The sequence below is a fragment of the Ambystoma mexicanum genome, chromosome 10, assembly GCF_040938575.1.
Source record: "Ambystoma mexicanum isolate Mex_15411 chromosome 10, UKY_AmexF1_1, whole genome shotgun sequence".
Classification (NCBI taxonomy): domain Eukaryota; kingdom Metazoa; phylum Chordata; class Amphibia; order Caudata; family Ambystomatidae; genus Ambystoma; species Ambystoma mexicanum.
In genome coordinates this window covers 1232256337-1232280121 of record NC_090932.1, presented here as the reverse complement: position 1 = coordinate 1232280121, position 23785 = coordinate 1232256337, and positions in this window count along the sequence as shown.

Below are 23785 nucleotides of genomic sequence, written 5' to 3'. Positions count from 1 at the left end.
GAAAATTACTTCTCTGCCAAATCTGAAGAAGCCTTTCATTCCATCCCATATGAACACACACTGTTTAGCCTCACCTCATTAGTGTTCGATGTCTAGTCTAGAGTCCTACCCTCCTACACGAGGCAGTATTATAGACCTCTAGATTATAGGAGCCTCCCCACAAATGACCCTCAGCAGTAAGAGGCTGATAACAAGCTTGGCAGATTTTTGTGCAGAAATATCACTGGCAATAAGAACCACCTCCGCTGGTGGTATTTCTGCAAATTCCCCAATTCAGATGTTACCACTAGTAGAGTTGGTATTGATTGAATTGTACTGGCAGTATTCCAACAATACTACCGATGGCAGTGGTAACTTGAAAGGTATATTTTTACGTATTTGTCCACCCATTTCAAATTACAAACTTCAATCTGAAGGTGGATAAAGATAATCTACAGTAGTTCTGCTTACTACTCCACATTTCTTAAAATCTGAAAATAGGTAATTTCTTTCCTTTATCTACATTATATGGGAAAGCTTGTGAGAAGGGGCATCTGATATTCTCACTTTCTCGCCCTCTTTCAACGCCTTCATGTGAATTTCTTTATTTTTTTTATTTACTCGTGTTTATCTACTTAAGTAGATTTTACAAGGACAGTGATTTGAAAACCTGTCTTCTTCAGTCTTTATTTTGAAACAGTCCTGTTTGATTCATCGGTTTGAGAGTTTTTGCATTCTTCCAGAGCTGATTGGAGAATCTTGGCCACCGCTATTGTCCAGGTAGTTTTGGAACCACTCATCGGGCCACCAGACCTCTTCTTCTAAGATGGTGGACTCTGCTAGTACTGGTCGTAGATATGCTTGTCTTGTTTCAGGTGTTTTCTTACAATTCATTAAATGATGACGCACTGATTCAATTTGGTCGCTTTTTTACACAGTCTACATGTGTTTGAGTCTGATTGGCCTCTAATGTACAAGATCTCATTTGTGTGGAGGAGGTTTAATCAAGCTCTTAAGAAGAGTTGACTAAGAGGTCTATTTGAAAATCTTCTGAGGTATTGAGGGACCTCGTTCAGTTTGGTTGACTGGACTGGAAGATGCACCAGGAGTTTGTTTTCATTTGCTGTGTCTAGTGTAGAGATCCAGTTTAGCTCCATTCGTTTTCTCTTGATTTTGCATGGGTTTGTAATTAGGTCGTCCTCAGAGAAAGCGATTTGGGCAAGCTTTTGGCTGATCTTTGTTCCCAATTTTGTTAGCGTTTTGCATCTGTCTGCTTTCCTTTCTGAGTCAATCAGTTTGGATAGTGGTGAGCATTGAGGCAGTCTTTTTTTCCTGAATAGGGAAATGCCATTGAAGTCCCCTGTAGCTTTAAGAGAAGCCAGACCAAGTTCTCTTCTTATTACTGCCTTTGAAGTGGACTTGGGCAGATTTAACGCAGATCTCCAAAAGAAGCCCTCAATTCTTTGCCAAAGTGCTTCAGTAATTGTGGGCATGGCTTCAGCGCCGTATGTTAAAGCTGGGATGACTTTAGTCTTGCAGAATTTTAGAGTAGGTATTGGGGAGAATCGTCCAAATTTATTTTCTAGTATGTGCGCCTGTGTCGTTAAGGAGTGGGTTTTTGCCCAGAGATGCTTTTGCATACTAACTTCTGTCGATGAATTGTCCACGATAACACCCAGGTATCTGATTTTGGGCACTATTTCGATTTGTACTTTTTCAAGGTTCCATTTGAAAGTACTTTTCACTTTCTTCTCCAAGATCAAGATCTTTGTTTTGGCCTTGTTTATCTCTAGGTTTGATTTTTTGATGTAGTTTGACAGGTGACTCAGTTGTCTCTGAAGGCCGATCTGGGTTTGGTCTAGCATTGATATGTCGTCTGCGTACAGTAGGTGGCACACAAGTTTTCCCCCTAAAATTGGTATTCATGTATTAAATTTCCCTTCTATATAGCTACATAATGTGAAGAAATTATGGGGGATTTTAAAAAGTTTACATAAATGTGAACATAGGCAGATTTTGGGCTGATAATTCACCTACTTATAGCCACAGAGGTTTTCCCTCCAAGCCTGAGTCTGGCAGATGGTAATTCTGGTGTTTTATGCAATTACTGCCTGAATCAGGTGTACCACCAAGCTTATAATGACCCTGTGAGTCTAACTCAAGCATACAAATGCTCATACTCAGATAATGATTCTGTCTGCTTGTTTTTTTGCTTCTTTAACTTCTCTTAGTGTTCATCCTTCTACTTTTTTGACTTGCCTCTTTTTCCTTTTCATTTTTGGAATGGATATTAAATGAAACACTGTGAAACTCAAAAAAATACATTTCGATTTGGGCAATTAATAATTTAAGCATAAACCTATATGTAGATCCCCTTTATTCTGAGTTTGCAAACACAAAGACCAATGGTTGGCCGGGGGTCGCCTAGTTACTTATTTGTCTGTAGGATCGGTGATGTATTGGCTGTATTACTATGTATTTGGTCTAAGGATTAGACTCCTCCACTTGACAATGGGTCAATGTATTTGGAATGAATAAATGGTATGAGTCCGATCAGGCGTATGTGTCTCAACATGTAAACAGGCAATGTGTAATGTATGCTTCCATAAAACATGTTTGTGTTTTGCACAACCATGTTAGGTTAAACAGCTCTCTTGAATGTCAATATGCTTAAAGGCAACAACAACAAAAATATATCAATACAGCACTGGATAGAAAACATATAGGTAACATACGTGAAAAGGCAAAGACTTTCCAGAATTTCTGAATAAATGACAAAGTATGCGCCATCATTATTAGATATGGCTTTGCAATGAGTATCAGATGATGAAGACACCAGGCAGCAGCACCTCCGATAATCAAAAATAAGCCTATCAAAGGGGTGAAAGATGGCAGAAGGCCGACTATCAGGCACACAAATTGTCAAAGATACAGAACTGAAATGGATGCGGTGCTCAAATGGAGTAGACCTTGTTTTCTAGAGAATAGCCACTACTCAAAAGTCAAGGCTTTGTGATCTCCTTTGGCTCTGCTGGTATCAGGGCTTGTGCCAACACCACAGGAGTTTAATCAGAAAACTAAACTTTGCGAAGGGTGAGGTGGCGGTGTAAAGCGGTGGAGGTTTTCTATGGAAGCCAACATTGAACTCTTAAGTAAGAACAATGTTGGATCACTAAAGAACTAGAGTTAAAAAGCATTGACACAGCCAATAATTGTTGCTGTTGAATAGTAACTGTCAAGTGCCCACAAAAGTACCTATGCACTTACCTTTGACGGCTTTTGTCATATTACAGAATGCAGTCAGCTGTCACGACTCTTACTATCCCACCCTACATTTTCACAGATAATGAAACCCTCCCTAACTTGCACCACATCGAGGGTTCACCATGCCCCATATATTCCCTATCCTACCCCCTTCTCCTGGTCCCCTCTGCACATTTTCCCCATGCACCCAATGTCTGTTTTCCCAAAATTCATTAACATATTTATGTTAAAAACACAGCATAGCATATTAGGGGTATTGCAGTCATATAACAGTATTGGCAAAAAACGTCAAGGCACCCACACCATTGACCAACGATTTATATCAGATGTCCAGAAGGTATTTGTAGGTGTGAAAGGAAAAACGTATTCAAAGCTGCAGCGCATTCCATTATATTGCAACAGTAACTCTCTCTCTCTCTCTCCCAACCCCTAACCCCTTTCTGGAAGCACAGACTCTGCAGCATTCCATGCTGTGTGAATTACTTAACAAAACACCACTCTACATGCACACACATAGCACGAGGTGTCAGAAATGCTGTAATGAGTGCAGTCTCCTTTATTATAAGTGAGCTGGTTGGGAAATAAGGTGCTGCTATCAAAGTTACCAGCATCATTTCTGGCCCGGCTCACTCCGATTCTGCCGGTAGGGGCAGTCAATAAACGGCAGGCCTGACCTGCCTGTAGTTCAGGACCCTACCAGCAGATAAATCACTGAAGTAATTGCACCATTGACAACGGTGCCGGTACTTCAGTTTGTTTGTTTGTTTATTGATTTCTAGTGCGCACCAAACCCATAGGTAACTGGGTGCAACATGGTTATGTTATGTTATGTTATGTTATTTTGCACTTATATAGCGCCTTATATACCATTGGTATGGTCTGAAGGCGCTGGTAGGTTGAACGCCCTTGGGAACCGAAGTTCTAGTCAGTAGAGGGAGGAGAGAGGGTCCAATAGGTGCGAGTGCGCATCTGGTATGTGTGCAGCTGGTGCGAAATTTCCTGTGGAAGCTGCTTCATAGCGGTAGGTGTGGTGGCTGAGAGGTCAGGAGTATGTGTTCGAATCTGGCAGGAATTATCCAGACCGAGAGTGGCAGCGTAAGGCCTGAGGAGAACGCCTGGCTGGGGGTGCGAGACCAGCAGTGATTACATAGAGTGATGTGGAGTGAGCGGCGTCAGATGTTGATATGAGAACAGTTATACCGAATGGTGTCATAGTATCTCTGTGTTCTAGTTGGGTGGTGGTGTAAGGAGAGAGTAAGCGTGGGGTGTGATATGAGGTATGATCTTTTAAAGGATCCATGCATTCTAGGTATAATATGGACTTCATGCAGTTAAGCGATTCGTCCGTTCTGCACATTCGTCGGCCCTCCACCCGTCTTCTCGCCACACACGTCCTCTCGCTACACATGTCGTTTCGCCACACACGTCCTCACGCCACACACGTCCTCTCGCCACAACACGTCTTCTCGCCACAACACCTCCTCTCGCCACAACACGTCCTTTCGCCACCACATGTCCTTTTGCCACCCACGTCCTCTCGCCACCCAGGTCCTCTCGTCACCCACGTCCTCTCGCCACCCCCGTCCTCTCGCCACACACGTCCTCTCGCCACACACGTCTTCTCGCTACACACGTCCTCTCGTCACAACGCGTCCTCTCGCCACAACACGTCCTCTCGCCACACACGTCTTCTCACACACACGTCTTCTCTCCACACACGTCTTCTTTCCACACACGTCTTCTCTCCACACATGTCTTCACTCACTACACCTGGCCGCCCTCCACACCAGGCCGCCCTCCACACCTGGCCGCCCTCCACACCTGGCCGCCCTCCACACCCGGCCGCCCTCCACACCCGGCCGCTCTCCACATCCGGCCGCCCTCCACACTCATCCGCCCTCAATACTCATGGGCCCTCAACACTCATGGGCCCTCAACACTCATGGGCCTTCAACACTCATGGGCCCTCAACACTCATGGGCCCTCAACACTCATGGGCCCTCAACACTCGTCCGCCCTCAACACTCGTCCGCCCTCAACACTCGTCCGCCCTCAGCACTCGTCCGCCCTCAGCACTCGTCCGCTCTAAACACTCATCCGCTCCCAACACTCATCCGCTCTCAACACTCATCCGCTCTCAACACTCATCCGCCCTCGACACTCATCCGCCCTCGACACTCATCCGCCCTCGACACTCATCCGCCCTCGACACTCTTCCCCTCAATCGGTCGGTGTGATGGTGCTAGTTTGGAAGCCGGTTGGTTTTAGGAGAAGAGCCAGGTTTTCAGTAGTTTGCGGAAGGACGTTAAGTCCTCAGTTAGGCGGATGTGGGGTGGGAGCGAGTTCCACAGGGTTGGAGCTTGGGCTGAGAATGATGTTCCGCCTATCCTGATTGAGTTTGTTTTAGGAATAGTTAGGAGGCCGGCTGAGCTTGATCTTAGGGTGCGAGAGGGATGATATGGTATTAGTTTTTCTTGAAGATATTGAGGTCCAGTTTTATGCAGTGCTCGATGGGTGAGGCATAAGGTTTTGAAAGCCACCCTACGGGCTACTGGAAGCCAGTGCAGTGTCTTGAGGGCTGGGGATACGTGGTCTCTTGGACCTAGCTCAAGCAGCATTTTGGCTGCCGCATTTTGTGCTCTTTGGAGTTTATTCAGCTGGTAGGCATGGATTCCGAGGTATAGGGGGTTTCCGTAGTCCAGTCTGGATATAACGATTGATTGGACGGCAGAGACTCTGTTCGGAAATGAGAGGTATGGAAAGATGCGCCTGAGGGTTTTAAGGTGGTAGTGGCAGGACTTTGAGACATTATTGACTTGGCGCGAGAGTGTTAGGCCGGAGTCTAGGGTGCAACCAAGATTTTTCACTGTGTTGGAGGGTGTCGGTGAGTTGCCCATGGCGGGTGGCCAGGGAAGAGGGTGCGGAAGAAGATCGGAGTTGCCGCACACCATGATTTCTGTTTTGGCGGGGTTTAGCAGGAGGTGGCTTTGGGTCATCCAGCGGTCAATGTTAAGGAGGCAGGCTGCCAGGTCGGGTCGGGAGTTGGGTTTCGAGTTCAGGAATTTTAAGATTAGTTGGGTGTCGTCGGCGTAGTTGTAACATATGATGTTGTGTGAGCGAATTATTGGCAGGAGGGTGATCAGGTAGAGATTGAACAGCAGGGCAGATAGACATGCTCCTTGAGGGACTCCCGTGTCGACTGGTCGAGCTTGGGAGGTAAAGCTGGAGAGTGTAAAGAATACTTGAGGCTTGTTACATAGGATAAAGTTATACAATGAAACAGGGCCTCATTCCGAGATTGGTGGTAGTCATAGCGCTATTTGCGCCATGACTGCCTCCAATAACGGGTCCGGTACCAGTGTTGTTCAATGGGGACTTACCGGTGCAGTCCGACCCTGGCGGGACCGGTAAGTCCCCATTGAACAAACCATTCCCCATCTCCATAGGGCTCGATGGGAATGGTGAGGGCGCTAATAACGGGCTTGCGACTTATTATTAGCACCCTGGTCCCTTAGCGGGACCCGTAAGGGACATGTGGTCAGACCACACGTTCCTTACGGTCCCCGCCAAGGGACCCTGGAATAGGGCGATAAGGGATTACCAGCACCGGTCTCCTTACCTGTGCCCGGTATCCCTTACCGCCCAGGTCGTAATGATCCCCATAGTTACAATAGCACCATAGTAACACATACATAAGCATAAAATAAGTTACATAGTGAGGAAGCTATAGTGGTAGAGCAGAGGATAGGGTTAGGCAAGTAGGAGAATGCAGATGAGTAAGACTATGCAGAGAAAGAAAAATGAAAAAAACATGCTTTGTATAGGGGCCAGAGTGGTCAGATGTCATTTGAGTGCAACCAATTCCATGTGTTGCGCCTGAAGCTCAGGTAAGATTGGTCAACTCTAAGTGCTAGGGGTAGGGTATTCCAAGATTGGGCGGCCTTTACTCGGAAACTATTGCCTCCAGATTTCTTCAGCTTGAAACTAGGTATCTCAAGGCACATGGAGTTACAGTTCTAGTGGGGTGGGTAGTTGTTCTCCTGACCATCCTGTCCATTAGGTAAGGTGGCGCTGAATTATATAGGCATTTATGGGTCAAGGAGATAGTTTTAGGTAAGATTCTGTCATTTATCTTTAGCCAGTGGTGATCCCTTCTGATTTTGGAAACATTGGCCCTCATTACGATACTGGCGCTAAACCATGGCGCTATTAGCACCATGGTTGGTGCCGGTATCGTAACGAGTCCACCAATGTTCAATGGGGAATTACCACCCCATTCCAAGGTTGGCGGGGCGGTAATTCCCCATTGAACATTGGCCCTTCCCCATTCCCATTTTTGCCCCATAGGGCTCAATGGGACTGGGGAAGGCTCTAAGTACGGTACCGCAAATTGCGGTACCGTACTTAGCACCAAGGTCCCTTTGCGGGTCCCTACTTTAACGGCTGGTCTAGACCAGCCGTTCAGGTCGGGTCCCGCAAAGGGACCTCATAGTAAGGCGCTAATGGGTTAACGGCGCTGCAACCTTTTACGGCACCGTTAACCCATTAGCACCAGGGTCGTAATGAGGCCCATTCTCTCTGTTCAGGATGTTCAAGGCCATTCAAAGGGCATTGTTTTGTAGCATTTGTATTTTGTCCAGGATATACTTGTTCCCTAAGTATGGGGCATTGTAGTAGTCCAATTTCGACATTATTAAGGCGTTTGCAAGGGTGATACAGCTTTATTTTTAGATAGAAATGGCCTGCAGGCTCTGATAAGTTTGCAGGTGTAGGCTGTGGATGATGCCATGGAGTTCACCTGTTTTTTTAGGGTAAGGGTGGAGTCAAGGTAAAACCCTAAGATTTTAACTTCCCTGGCTACCTTAATGATATTACCTTCTATGTTGAATGCGGAATAGAGAGGATTCTGTTTTTTTAGGCTGGCGGTTCTCCCGAAGATTAGGATTTCTGTTTTGTCATCATTCAGGCAGAGACTGTGGGAATGAGGAGGTATATTTTATTTAGCAAGGCCGTATCCGTTTCATTAATGCCCGAAAGGGGAATGAGGATCTGAGTGTCTTCTGCATAATTAGTATAGATGACACCCAGTCTGTCCAATTTGTCAAATAAGGACTTGGTATATATGTTATACATGGTGGGTGATACGCAGGAGCCCTGTGGAATGCCACATGTAGTTTGGACAGGGTCCGCTGAAGCCGATGGAGAGAAAACCCACATTGTTCTATTGTCAAGGAAGGTCTAAACCATGCCATCGCGCCTGTGGAAAAGTGGGCAGCTGTTGCCAGGTGTTTACTTAATACTTCATGATCCACCAGGTCAAAGGCCGCCGACAAGTCAAGGAGGAGTAATATGGCAGGTTTCCTTTGGTCCTTGAGTTCATCTATTTGCGTTTTTAGGTCAATGAGTGTCATTTCCGTGCCATGTTCAGGCCTAAATCCGGATTGTTGTGAGCCTAGAAGGTGGTTGGTTTCTAGGTATTTCTGAATTTGCAGGTAGGCGACTCCATCAATAATTTTCAGAAGGAAGGGCACTGTGGTAATCGGCCTTTACTTAGCTGGAATTGATCGGTCCAGCGATTGTTTTTTTAGTAGAGGTAGTACCCAAGATTGTTTTATTTTACGTGGGACAGTATTAGTTGTAAACGAGGCATTGATCAGTTTAGTACTAAGGGGAGCTAGGACTCTAGCTGCATCTTTAATTATTTGGGCAGGGCAGTTGTCACCCTGGCAGTTTGAAGGTTTCAGGGATAGAATGACTTTTTTCTGTATCCAGGATGGAGACTTTGGTGAAGCTGAAGGGTTCAGGGCAGCTGGTGGACTCTGGAAATTCTGGGGGTTTAGGGAGTTGGGGTGTGGTATGTGGAAGGGAGGCTTTTTTGATGGCTATCTTAGTTTGGAAAGTGGATATTTTGTTGTTTATCGCATTCTGAATGCTAGTGCACCAGAGTTTGTCCTTAGGTACGGTGTCTGGTAGAGGATGAAGGGATTCCAATTCCCGAAGGATCAGGAAGGGTTCTTTGGTGTTGGAGCTGGCATTAGCAATTCTTGTTTTATATAGGTCTTTTTTATTGCGGATAATTTCTTTTTTGTAGTTGTTCGCAAAATTAGTCAGTAGTGTCTTATTTTCCTCCGTTGGGGTATGGTGCCGTAAGGTTTTTAATTTTCTTTTCTGGACTCTAAGGTCTTTGAGGTGGGGGGTGAACCACGTATCGAGGTGTTCCCATTCACATGGAGTCCACAATATCCCGGTATTACCGGCGGCGGAAACGGTAAGCCAAGGTTACATATCGGAAACCTCGTATCAAGGACCATATGTCCTCGTACTTGCACATGACAACAGTTGGCAATTGGCAGCTGTGCCAAACATGTCTATTCTTAACACTGATGGCTCAAAGGATCTGATGTTTTTATGCAATACTCTGCAAATCTCCAGAGATCCTCCACTCCCCACCGCAGCACGTAGGACGGATTATCAGACTGTCTATTAACCTTGTTGACCGCTCGTGAGTTAATATGTGACAGGACAAAACACAACTAGTTGTGCTGTATTTATAAAATGAGTGTTCCACTAATAAGCATAGACAGTCTAATAATAACTGAATTGACAGTTCCAAGATGCTACACAACGCACAGTGTATGTTTTACAAATAAGGCCAATTACAGACACTTTGTGAAACACAAAGGAAAGAGACCAGTTCTGGGCAGCTCTGGGCAGCCAATTTTGAACGCCACTGTTAGGGACTTTGTTTGGTCTGTAGTGGGGTAGGTACTTGATTATTGGCTGGCAGAGCCACTACATGGTGACTGCTTTAGAACTGGCCAATATTGGAACAACCGAATAAATGAATCATAGCCAAGTACCAACAAATACAGTGACTAGTGCAGAGCTTTCAATTTACTGTGTCAGGGCCTAAGGCTGAAAAAGACAACGTGCTCTGATTGCCGACATTTTTAGGATTCCCTTTGTGGGCAGGCATGGCATCAGGGCCTATCAAATCTTTCAGTTGAAATGGGCACCAAGCCTCAGGGTGCCCCTGAGCAGCTGCTACCAGGGTGGCAGTTATGACAAAGTAAAAGACTTCTTTAATTCAGTACGTTAAATGTGCACTTTGCAGTGCACACAAAACAGGCTGCCTTTCCAGGCACTCTCAGGCCTTCACCTTTTGCCAGCATTGAGTATCCAGCAGCGTTCTCATAATCTGTTTGCTTTTTTTGTACTCCAGTTTTGACTACATTAGGGCCCTGTGGCCAAAGAGTAGTTTATAAGTGTTCAGTGGACAATTAGATACACCGAAGCTATTAACCCCCTCACAGAATTCCTTTATGCCTTCAATATAACTAAGAACCCAAAGAGTGCCTCCGACTATTTTTCTCATCTCTAGGCAGGGGCGGGGCAAACATCATGCTGAAATGGGACCCCACGAACCCTGGCACATCTTCAGCCAGCCTTGTTTTTGGGGGTATGGGGAAGATGCACCCTTGCCATCATTCTGCTGGGCAGTACATGGAGGGTATGCAAGTGGATGTTTGGAGTGGCCTCAGCCAAAGATGGTGTCCACTATTCAAAGTGGCAATGATTGGCAGGTTTTATTTTTTACTTTGCCCTCTAGAAATGGAGGTTTAGGTGAGCCCTCCAATACAGGGGCATTGCACACCTGTCAAAAAGGTGTGGCTGTTACATAAAACAGTTACTAACCCCAGATTGTTGATGGCCTGTTCATTCTTCATGACTGTCGTAATAGCTTCTGTAGCCCCGTGATTTATTGAAAACGGAGCAGGCGGAAGCATCTCTTGTGTCATGTTATTTGTCAACAAAAGAAAAAGTAATTGTGATTGCGCCAGACAAGGCTGCTGGCGCTTACAGATTTCCCTGAAACACCGTTTTTAGAAACTGACAAATTCTAAAACTTTTGGGTCAATGGCATTATGTGCTCCTTTCCCCTGGCTCCTTGTGTACCTTGAAAAACAACAATCGGCTAATTTTCATAAACCGGATCGTAATAAAGGTCGATCTACTTCTATACATCGATTTATTTCCAAAGATTGATTTCTCCCCATAGGCTGGTTTATTCATATGGATAGTTGTGTGCCCATAGATTGGTCCTACCCAAAGATCGGTCCACTTTGCACATATCAATGTATCCCTATACATTTTTATGTTTATGTTTTATTATTTGTTATATGGTGATTAATAACCTTGAACAATTAGAAAACCAATAAAAACAACATCACAATTATGATCACAATTAAACATATACACATATAATAAACATGGAGAAAGAATTTCATCAGTTTCATCAATTTCATCAATAATTAAAATTCATAAAAGAGGACAAGAATTTTAAGAATTTCAGAAGACAACGAAAAAGAGAAAATAAACTAGAAAATGAATGCTACACATTCCTGATAAAAAAGGATTCATCTTGTCAAAACAAAGAGACATTACCACTTATTCTGTTTAAGATTAAATTCTGCACATAAGAAACGACGACAGATTAGTTAGGAAACAATGATCCCATCCTATCCTAACAATACATCATAGGATAAGAGAGCAAGGACTTCATCATGACAGTGTTGGTAAACATAACAGGGTCACAATCGATAATAAATTGAGTGAACAATTAAATGACACTATCCACACAGTTTAGTTCTAATCGCAGGGAATCCAAAAAGCTGGTCACAGCAATTACTGTTGAGGTAGTCCAGCCGTCCAGACAACACCCCCATACAAATTCCACATCACCCAGATGAAACAGATTGATGAACTTGAGATAAACAGAAAGTTTCCCTTCCAACACACTAAACAAGGTTACCAAATGTTTAAGTGTCTCATGTTCCATTTACAATTTACAAATTGACATCCACAAACCATATTTTGTTAACAGAACCCTGGTGGGAATCAGGTTCCCCACACAAATGGTTTAATGATGAATAAGAATGCATACTGGAGAAGATCTTAGTCCAATCATGTCAGTTTAGTGTCCACTTTACTCATATAGAGATAGAGATCAGATCAGCATTTGTGAAACCGATTTCCTCTATCAGATTAGTGAAGAGTTTGCAAAATTCATTGCAAAATCTGTCATCCTTTTTTGCCATTATCCTATTAAAATCCTGGAATTGAGAATTATTTTTTGGACATAAAACTTTGTAATAGAGTGATACACATTTCCAACTAGTACGACACTTCAGTGATTGCACACCCAATTTCTATTGAATCACAGAAAGTGGAACAAGGTTGGGCAGCTTTACGGCCTTTCTCCAGATTTTATCTTCCAAGACAGATAAGAAGTCGAGAGTCCAAAATGGCAATATTTCATCCCCATATAAATGTTTTGGGATTATCTTGCTTTGATAGAATCACATAACATGGATCAAGGAATAGTTGCCAAATTTAGAGCTGACTCTTCACATCTGGTTTGTAAGTGCAGTTATGCGTTTAGCTAACCAGTTCTTAAAATGGACTTTTGACTCCATGACAAAAATGGGGAAACCAAGATAAATAAAACTTTCCACCTGTTCAAGTGTGGTAGATCCAGCCTTCAACTTGCATTTCTCCAAGCTGTACATCTCATAATCTTTGTCTTTTGGGCATTCAGCTGGAGGGAATGAATTCCTGCAAAATCAAGGAAGGCATTTATCAAACGCTGAAGACCAACTTGAGAAAAATCAAAAATTAAAAAAGCAACAAGCAGAGGCTAACCACATAACTTTCATGACTACTTTTTGGAGATGCAAATACAACAGGTAATACAAATTCATCAATGTCAGACCTATAAAGGTTAAAAAGGCAGGGTGCCAAAACATATCCTTGCCTGACTCCTCTAAAAGTAGCTATTTACCGTTAAAGGGTCCCTGTGTGATGAAGCCGAACCTGGATATTTGACTCAGATTAGAGACCAACAATTCAACCTAACAATGCCTCCGGGATCCCCCATTTCCTGAGCATGGCCCACAAAAGTCCCCTGTCTACTGCATCGAAAGCAGCTGATAAGTCTATTGTAGCCAGGTATATGGAATAATTTTAAACCCAGCCTGGCTCATGACACATTTCAAAGTGAAACCATTAAAACCATGTTTGTCATTCCTGTATCCTACCCACACTGTCCTGTCAACCCTCAAGATGTTTCAATAACAGGACGGCGAACACCTTACTATCCGCGTCCAGTATAGCTATCAGGCGATAGTTAGATGGGTCAACTCTTGACCTTTTTTTATAGTGTGTAGGATATGTGCCTTTGACCAGGTTTTATAGCGCCATGGTTCTCCGCCATCCGTGTAATGAGGCTGAATGTTATGCTAAATTATGCATGTTATCGTCAGACCAGCCACATAATGCGCCATTGAGCCAAGACCAATCTTTTACCTGATTAAGAGTATTTGAATGATTCCTCGAATATTGAACCACCCTATCAGAGCCAACACGCTGATTAACCAGGACCTGTATTTCGTTCGAGTGAATCTATCACATCCGCCACCACGTTGGAATGACTCCTGTCGATATAGGGTGTCATATAAAACCCGTAGGTGCGATTGTTAGTGAGTTCACTCATAACGACATCCCTAATCAGCCTAGACTGAAAATGGAAATCTAACTGATCTGTTCTATAGTGGTCCACAAACTCGATTCCATCAATTGCCCCAAGATTAGGGACTGCATTAAAGAGACGTAGGATGTTGGGGCAAATTAAAACAACGTGTTTGTTACAAGGTTTGCCTATGATCCTGTTCTTTGAGGGATATAATGTCTTGTTACTTGAATAATCAGGACCCAATGGTGCACAACTTAACTGCTTCTTATCTAGGACTATACAGACCTTAGAGCCTTTTAGAACACTATAGACCTGATTCGATGTTTCTTGAGGGAGACTATCATCATTTTGTCAGGGGTTTCCAAATATAAAACTAGGGGTACCCTGACTGTTATTATCCCGCAGAAAGGGAAACAAACTCAAAGGGTCAGGGGCCAAACGTCGACTATAATTCACTGGTAGAAAAGGGGTTCTATAGGCTTTACCTTGTACACAAAATGGGTTACAAATTTCAGCAGGAAACAAAGAGTTTCTCTGGACAGTGCATTGAACTGAAACTGGATCACTGCGAGGAAAGATCATATTCAAGTAGGTAAACCCAGGATTTGAGCAAGGGATATTGGGTGCAATCCAAGCGCATTTGCATTTAATGACTCATTAGCAGTTCTCACTGTATGGTTTAGCATTGGAATCATTGAAGGATTGGTTACATTACTCACAGATTTTGCATTAACTATAACAGAATCTGACTCGTCTATTACCGGTTGCTCATGACTTGCTGAGAGCCCAATTTCTTTTTGAGTGCACACTGCATCACAGGAGAGTGCAGCTTTAGTAAGGGGCATATTTAATATACAGTTCACAAATTTCAGCGTGATTTGTTTCTGGACATGTTGTCGCAAGATATATTTAGATATTTTTTTTAAAAAGAGGTAATCTCCCTGGTTTACTCTGCAAGTTAGTTGGAACGGGTGGTGAATAACCTAAACAAGAGGTCACCACAGACTCGTAATCTTCAAGATGCTCCACAGCAAAAGTAGGAGTAATAGAGGGGGCAGGCGGTTGATTCACCAGAGCAGTACAGTTCATAATGGCTGAGTTAGCACCCACTTTAGGTATGACAGAATGATGAACTATCGCTCGAGGGGACTCTGGACTTATCATGGTGGCCGCGCGTATAATGGCCTCTTCCACGGGGGGTGCTAAAAGACAAGTTACCCTCGTTCATGACGGTCTCAGATGAAGATGTTTGTGCACAGGCAGTGTTTCCAAAGTATTTTAGGGTGCTATGCGCCTTAATATTCTCAAATTTAAAAAGAAGTGACTTGAGTAAGACAGAAAGGTTTTTAGTCTCATCCCTTCGTATAGGCAGGCAAGCACACACAAGACCTGATTTACCTCTGCCAAAACATCAGTTTGATCTGCATCCAGTTTGCTATCTACCCGGCGAATCGTAGTGGAGAGACACCAGGGAGTCAGCTGAACCGGAGTGGATGAGATGGATGAAGGAAATGATACTGAGGCAAAAAAGGGGGCAGAGGGCAGTTTGGGGGAAGTGTCGGGAGAGAAAGAATTATTAGAAGGTTCCACCGGAGAGGTCATGGGAATAATTTGCTCACCCTCCAGGGATGCCTCATGGATAGAAGTTCTTTTGGAGACATGGTAATACAAAGTTTGAGACATAGATGAGGCATTAAAAGACGGAAGTGCTGCGATTTCCATGGAAGAATCATGAGAGTAGGCTAAAATGATATCCCTGATGTGACTCTGTGACCCTGAAATAAGTGATTTCTCCTCTACAAGGGTTAAAGGAATGGTTCGGTCAAAATTTTGTATTGGCCCTAGGGGTCGGCCATGTGTTTTTAAGCCTAAGTCGCTCGATTTTAGAAAAATTTCCTATGGACCTTAACCGAGTTTTCGTCCATTAAACGCATGCGAAAACAGGCATCTGGGAGCTGCCATTTTGTGATAATCCTATCATTTCCCCCATTGCCCTGGCTGACCTGCTTTTGCGGCACTAAATCATATCCCCCGCCCCTGAGCCTGTTATCAGTAGACGGGTACCGCCCATTTCACAACGCCAAAGCACGTCTCGTGTCAACATTCGCTGCGCTTCAGCTAATGACGTGTCGCCATGGAAATGGCAGGACGCCTCTTTCCTCAATAAGTATAAACAGACCGTTTCACAACACACAGCAGCAGATTTTCGATTCCATTCCTCTCTCTGTGTTACTTTGAGTATTCTGTGACTCGTTTCTGTGCTCTGGTCAGCTACCTTCGCCGCTTGTAGCCCGTGTGAACAGATACCAGTACCACCGCTATAAATTATTTTAGTTTGTTTAACACACAATGGATACAATAATGCCCTACATGTACGAACCCAAGTATGCCAAGGAGGAACTACTGGAAAGGGAAACACGCGAAAACGATGGGTCTTCGGACGGCAGTTGGGAGGACGATTCAACAGCTGAAGAGCCTGGACCTAGTCGCATGGACGGTGTTTCCACCTGGTGCACATGCAATCGGTGCGAGCTAATGCCAACCGAGGACGAGAACTGCTGCTGCTGTGAAAACTCGGGATGCGTGGCCTACATTTCGGAAGGCGAGCCACGACCGCAATGCATCACCGAGCTGCCAGATTTCAGGGCAGCCTGCCTCACACGGTCTGTGTTGAGGATAATGATGGTGCTTATGCACAAACTTCACGCAACTGTTCGTCCTCGTAATCCGAGTAACGAGTAAGTATACTCTGCTTGTCATGCCACTCCTATTTCATGGTCTTCTACTATATCCAAAATTACATATACATATCATTGTAACGCATGAAAGTCATTCAATAGTGTGCAGTGTCTAGATAGCATTTGTCCGAGCAGAATGCCATTAGTTACAAGAATTGTCATTGACAACAAACGTTTATTAAACTTATCTTGGTCATTTAAAAACAGTTTGTTTCATTCCTTTTCACAGGTGGTAGAGGCTGGTGGCCTATCGTTCCTTTACATGGTGGCTTCACGGGAGGCTTGGACACCGCGTTCGAAGAGTAATACCACATATATTTTAAAAACGGTTGTTTCTATTTTTTAAATGAATCAAGTGTGTCTCCATTCAAGGATGGACGTCAGACATCTGTGCTCCGAATGGGTGAAGGTCAGGTCGCTGTGAAGCAGGGTGGTCACTATCTAAGCTACCATAATATATTCTCAATAATGCATGCACTAAATAACACTTGTTCAAAGTCTTTCAGTCGGTTATGTCTCTATAAAAGTCACACATATATCTATACTATCAATTAACATTGGATTATACAGGCCTTAGGTTAAGGGTCTTGACCACTATAATACACTGTTTGAAGTGTGGGTCTGTGCTCACAAGAATCTCCGGTATGTGGCATTTGTTATTGATAGGCAACGATATACTGCAGTAGGGGTCTAATGTTAGTTGGGGATCTGCTAGGTGGGCATCAAGGCGTGGTCAGTGGTCTGGCACATGAAGAGAATACCTTGCAGGGACATAGGGTCAGAATGCCAGTAAGTTTCCACTGGCGAGGGTGCGTGGGCAAGGACACGTTTGTGGAGATGAACGAGCTATGTGCTTAGTTCAGGCTGGTTCACATGCAGGACAGTGATGTGTTACATTTATTAGCTGTTGCAATTACCTCTGGAGTTTTCCAGTCAGTGTGGGAACGAGGGTGGGGGCCATGTGCTCTGCGCAGTGAGGCCTGGTCACCAAGATGGAGTGGAAAGGGGGTACAAAAATGGATGCCCCGTGTCCTGCTCAGTGGTCCCATCTACGCGAATGTCAACCAAAGTTAACATCACATAAGGGCAAGGGGCGAACCCACTACTGGAGGCACTTGGTCCGAGTTTCTACTGTGAAGTAAAGGATGAGAGGGGCCTCATGGCCCCTCGCTCCCACGCACTTGCCTGCATGCCCACCGGCCCATCCATTCCACCCCCTCTATCAAAGGCGGTCGGTTCGCACCCAGGGATGAGCACTGGCATGGGGGGCTGTCACAGGCGCAAACGGCCAAGGTGCCAAACAGCATGTACACTTCAAAAGGTATCCCACGCCCAGGGGCCATCGCTCACGTGGCCTCCTCAGACCCCGTGTCTCCAGGCAGGCCTCCCCTGAGGCAGGCCGCCCCTGCAATCCACATAAGTGTGTCTCCATTCAGCAGTCTTCCTGTGCCTTATCTGCACGCCCCAGGCCCATCCATCCCACCCCCTCTATCAAAGGCGGTCGGTTCGCACCCGGGGATGAGCTCTGGCATGGGGGGCTGTCAGGGGCGCAAACGGCCAAGGTGCCAAACAGCATGTACACTTCAAAAGGTATCCCACGCCCAGGGGCCATCGCTCACATGGCCTCCTCAGACCCCGTGTCTCCTGGCATGGCTCCCCTTGAAGCAGGCCGCCCCCCTGCAATCCACATAAGTGTGTCTCCATTCAGTAGTCTTCCTGTGCCTTGTCTGCACGCCCACCGACCCATCCATCCATGCACCCCCATCAAAGGCAGTTCGAACCCGGGGATGACCGCTGCCATTGGGAGCTGTCAGGGGCGCAAACGGCCAAGGTGCCAAAGTGCATGTGTACTTCAAAAGGTATCCCACGCCCAGGGGCCATCGCTCACATGGCTTCCTCAGACCCCGTGTCTCCAGGCAGGTCCCGCCACCCTCACGCTGGCCGCCCCCCGGCAAACCACATAATACCACAACATACACACGTCATTCATTCACAAACACACCCCTGTTTCTAATACTTTATAGACCACTTGATATGTCTCATGAGAACATCTTTGTGCTTTGCAAGTCAACTCCTGAACGTGCTACCTGAGAACCACTAAGATCTATGCTAATCTGCTCATCATCGTGCTATCCGTGAACTTCTGTGACCGCTTAGAGCAAACTCGTCAGTGTACTACCTGTGGCCATCTACCTGTTCTCCTGCAACATACTGCTCGGCTTGCTGAATCCAACTGTTTGTTGGTCAAGGTAAGGCCATGTATCCTAGTCATATTTCGTTGATTTTTAAATTTCTATCTATTTGCAAGTAGAGTACTCAATAGTGCTATGTTCATTGGTCTCATTGCTATTGACTTGAGTTTCAATTGTTATGCTATCAATAGATCTATTTATTTTCATCTGTGTCAATTGTCATCGATTGCATCCTTCGGGGGTCCAGTCTATAATGTAAGCATGTTTCCTTCTCGTGCAAGAAAGAACATCCTAAGGGACGGGTCACATGTTCAGAGTTCAGTCACATCATTTATAAATTTCTGCAACGTATGCAAATACTAAGCCGCACATGATGAACTGGTATAGTTCCGGAGACCAAAACAAACCTTGCATTGAACATTGTATGGTTCATTTACTTTTGTATCTCATTTTTATTCATCAAGATTGTATAATAATGTCGATATTTACTTTTCAGAATGTTCACCAATGCCTGCCTGTTCAATTAGCGGTTGCCCTTCGAAGACCCATGCTAAATCTGAAGGCACTACAATGCATGTATTCCCGAAAAGTGTTGATGGAATAAGAGAATGGGTCAGACATTGCGGATATCCACTGGTTGAGCTGGAAAGTAGAGTCCAACAAGTCTGAGAGGACAAGAGGGGTGATCGATACCGCATCTGCAGCCGGCACTTTTCCTCGAACATGTACGCCACATCTTGGGTAACAAAGAAGAATAAACGACGAACGACACGAAAATTGCTCGCAAATGCTATTCTCACTCTGTTCGTCCACATTCCGCCACTGGTGTGTCAAGTGTCCGGATTTAGCTTTAGGCCTTGCGGTAGTGTGTAGGTAGCCAAATGGATTAATTGATATTTTAGGTGTTGTGTCCCTTGTAATACTTTCGACATTGATATGAGTGTATAGCTTTTTGAATAATGACATTTATCAATATATTCTTTTTCGATTTCATAAACCACAAACAAAATCTATATATGGGCACAGGGAACTGTGCTATATTGCGCATTTTCAATAGCATTACTCTCAAGTATTCTGTCTCCTTACATGCCAATTTTTAATATTGGCATTTCTTTATCAAACAATAATTTACCTTTACTACTGCTTGACTATCCCTTGAATCTGAAGCAAGAACATTCAACATCCGTGACGTGCTCGCAGTTATCAACCACTTCTAGCACGTATCAGGTAATCTTACTTGGCTATTCCGGTACAGACTTGTTTTATGCATTTCAAGTAATAGTTTTTATGTATCATGTGATTATTTTACCGAATGTTTGGTTAGTGCTTTCCAATTGATATACACCTTAGTTGTCGTCCCCTGGTGTTTGTTTTCAGTTATAATTAGTGTTATCCATACTAATGCAAGTACTGTCTTTCAGGGAGATGCTGAAGCGTCCACGACATTGACAACATCCATAGATATTCTTCAGCAGCACGAGGTATGGATACTGACAGCTCCATCATCCGTGATCATCAGGACTGGAATACTTGTCGTTTGATTGTTCTACACAATGTTTCATTCGTGGTTAGCCATTGATATGTACCTGTGCGGTGGACCCCAATTGTGTGTTATGTTTTCAATATTGTAATCCTTACTAATGCAAGTACTATGTTTCAGGCAGTAGATGGAGCGTCAACCCCTGCACTTAATGCGGAGCCTGACATTCAAGTAATTCCAGGGGAAGTGGAAGTGGGACCTTGCGTATACGAATCGGTGCAACAGCTTTCGGAAGTGCGCACTACATTTACAACTTCCCTAGATATTCTTCAGCAGCACAAGGTATGGATACTGACAGCTCCATCGAGCGTGATCATATGATGTGATTCCATTTGCTATACTTTCTTCCTTATTAAAGCAAGTACTGGTTTTCAATGAGACGACGGAGCTTCCTCTACAATCACAACATCCTATTTAGATGATGCAGATGTAAATAAATCGGAGAAATAAGTCAATGAAATGTGATCATATTTAGATATTCCTTGATTCTTTTAGACAATGCATCATTTGTGGTTATCTCTATATATGTACCTGTGCCGTTGACCCCAAGTGTGTGTTATTTTTACAATATTGAAAACCATACTAATGCAAGTACTGTGTTTCAGGGAGACAATGGAGCTTCCTCTACAATGACAACATTCCTTGTAGGTGATGCAGATGTAAAGAAATCGGAGAAATAAGTCGATGAAATCTCATCATATTTAGATATTCCTTGATTCTTTTAGACAATGCATCATTTGTGGTTATCTCTTTATATGTAACTGTGCCATCGAACCCAAGTGTGTGTTATGTTTACAATATTGTAAACCATACTAATGCAAGTACTGTGTTTCAGGGAGTTGCTGATGCCTCCTCTCCAATACAATCATTCATGGAAGTCCATTTGGAGCCAGAGGTATGAATACTGACAGTTCCATCGAACTGGATCATCAGAGCTGGAATACTTGTCGTTTGATTGTTCTACACAATGTTTAATTCGCGTTTAGCTATTGAGATGTACCTGTGTGTTCGTCCTCACGTGTGTTTTATGTTTTCAATATTGTGATACATAGTAATGAAAGTACTATGTTCCAGGGAGTCGATGGAGCGTCATTCCGTGCTGTCTATGCGGATCCAGAAAATATAGTTGTTGCAGTGCCAGAGGAAGGGAAGACATGCAGAAACGAATCGGAGCAACAACGTGGAGATCTTGAAGTTCGTGTCAAGAAAGTTGCAAAGAAAAGAAACAAAAATAAGGTTAGTTACAAACAGTTCATAACTTTAGAATTTTTTTTTGTGCTGGGGACTATTTTATGTTTTTTTACAGTCAATTGTACTATACTTTATGTTGTGTTTAAACTGAACATCCCTTTTCCAATCAGTCCTCTAGTTACCCGTGGGTTTCCGAACTATACATACACAGACAGTGAAGTGAATGAGAGATGTTGCTTCCCAGACCATTTACACTATGAAGGAACTATTAATTCAGATGCGGCGTGTTGAGACTCGGGATGCTCATGTCCAATGGCCAGAACATGAAATTAATGTGTCCGGAGAATCCAGCAAAGTTGTATTGGACCATTGCTACAGTTTGACCGCACCACCACAACAACATGATACTGGATGTATTGAAGATAGCTCTGAAGTAGTCGCAGATCAATTCACACAATCTACACCCGCCAAATAATTGCCACCAAAAAAGCTGTCGACATTGTTGTGTTCTCCGATCAATGTTGAAGTAGCAGATGTTGAAATGACAGAGAATGAACCAGCAGCAGCATTCACCGCCGCATCAGAACTTGATAGCAGCGATATTTCTTTCAAATGTGGTGATATGTCCTCAATGTCACAGGCCGAAACAACTTTGACGCAGGAAGACAGTCTAATGAAAGAGGGCAAATACATAGTATTCGACAGTTGTTTGATGGATATTATAAGTATGCTGAAATGTGGGCATTCCGTCAGAGGGGAAAGTATGTGGGAAGCCATTGATTCATTGAAGCTCGCAGACAACGAGGACAAAATTGGGGGCCTTAGAACGCGCCAAGCGAGCCGTTGCAGATGGGAGAGAAGCCAGTTCGCATTTGTACATTGAGGCGCAGTACATAGATGGATTCGAAACTATGGCTTTACTACGGGATGTTGCAAAGAAAGAATGTATGCTCATTTCTAGTGAAGGTCAGAGGCTTTGATTTTCAGCTCACGCCCTGAAGAGGCCCACAACTCGCACTGGCAGTATACGTTTCTATTGTTTTTTGACCTTGAGAGACAGGGACCATGCCGAAAGAACTTCATTTGAGGGGGGGGGTGCAATAACGTAAGAGACGATAAGGCAGAAAATTCTGAAATTAGACCGAGTTTCATGTTAGTTCAGTATATGAAAAATCGTTGTCAAGAGCATAGTGGGATTTATGGACTGCATTACGCAGAGACACAATGGAAATTGCAAATATAATGTAAGTAACTCTTTAGACGCTTTTATACCGGAATGAAGATTTAATGAATGGATGCATGAATAAATGAATGAATGACGTTTGTGGGATCGTCCTTGTAGCGGGCACATGGGCATGCAGGTCCACATTCCTCACGCATGTAGACAAAAAGTTGTTTCTCATTGTGTACTAACTTCGATTTATTTAGTTACTTTTGATTTTAGAGCCGAACATACTCCATTGCACTATCCTTGAAAGCAAATAGTTTCGGCTCGGCCGTAATAAATAAAATGAATAATATTAATAAAGATCGGCTGCCGAGACTAATTATAAATTTTATGTTTTCAAAACAGGTATATCCTTCCCTACTGCTACTTCCACCAGTTTCAGACACCGGCAGATGGTTTTTTCAACCGCCAGCTGCAGCTTAATGTAAACAACTGCACCATTTTGATGATTTTATGGGACGATCGCCAAGGGCCCAAATGCCCTTACGTGGTACTAGCAGCTAGAAGTAACATATCAACCTTTACGCTGGCCTAGTGCCTACTTGATGGAACAGCCTTGCGGTTCAACGTGCGGCCAAAGTGCTTCTTTTAACGAAAACCAACACCCTGTGTACCATAAAGGAACAGCGCGTGACTCAAGATAAACTTTTATGGATTTGCGGATAGAGATAAAAGAAAATAAATGGCATTCGGGGTTCATATGCCAATTGCTAAATATTCTATAAACATTTAATGTCAAATAAATGTACTTTACCAAATGTACCGTGTTGCTGTTTGATTTTGAAGTACAGTTTCATATTCCGAATTGTGGCGCGCTGTGTTGTGAGTTGATCTGTGTTGGTTTCCGGGTTCTGTGTGAAGTCGCGTAGAAGACGACTGGGCGCGTTTGCCTACGCAGCACAGTAAAGTCACGGAGAGAGGCGGGGAATATGAATGTTTTGATAATGTCAGGCTCAGGGGCGTGGGATAAGATTTAGTGCCGCAAAAGCAGGTCAGCCAGGGCGATGGGAGAAATTATAGGATTATCACAAAATGGCGGCTCCCTGATGCCTGTTTTCGCGTGTGGTTAATGGACGAAAACTCGGGTAAGGTCCATAGGAAATTTTTCTAAAATCGAGCGAC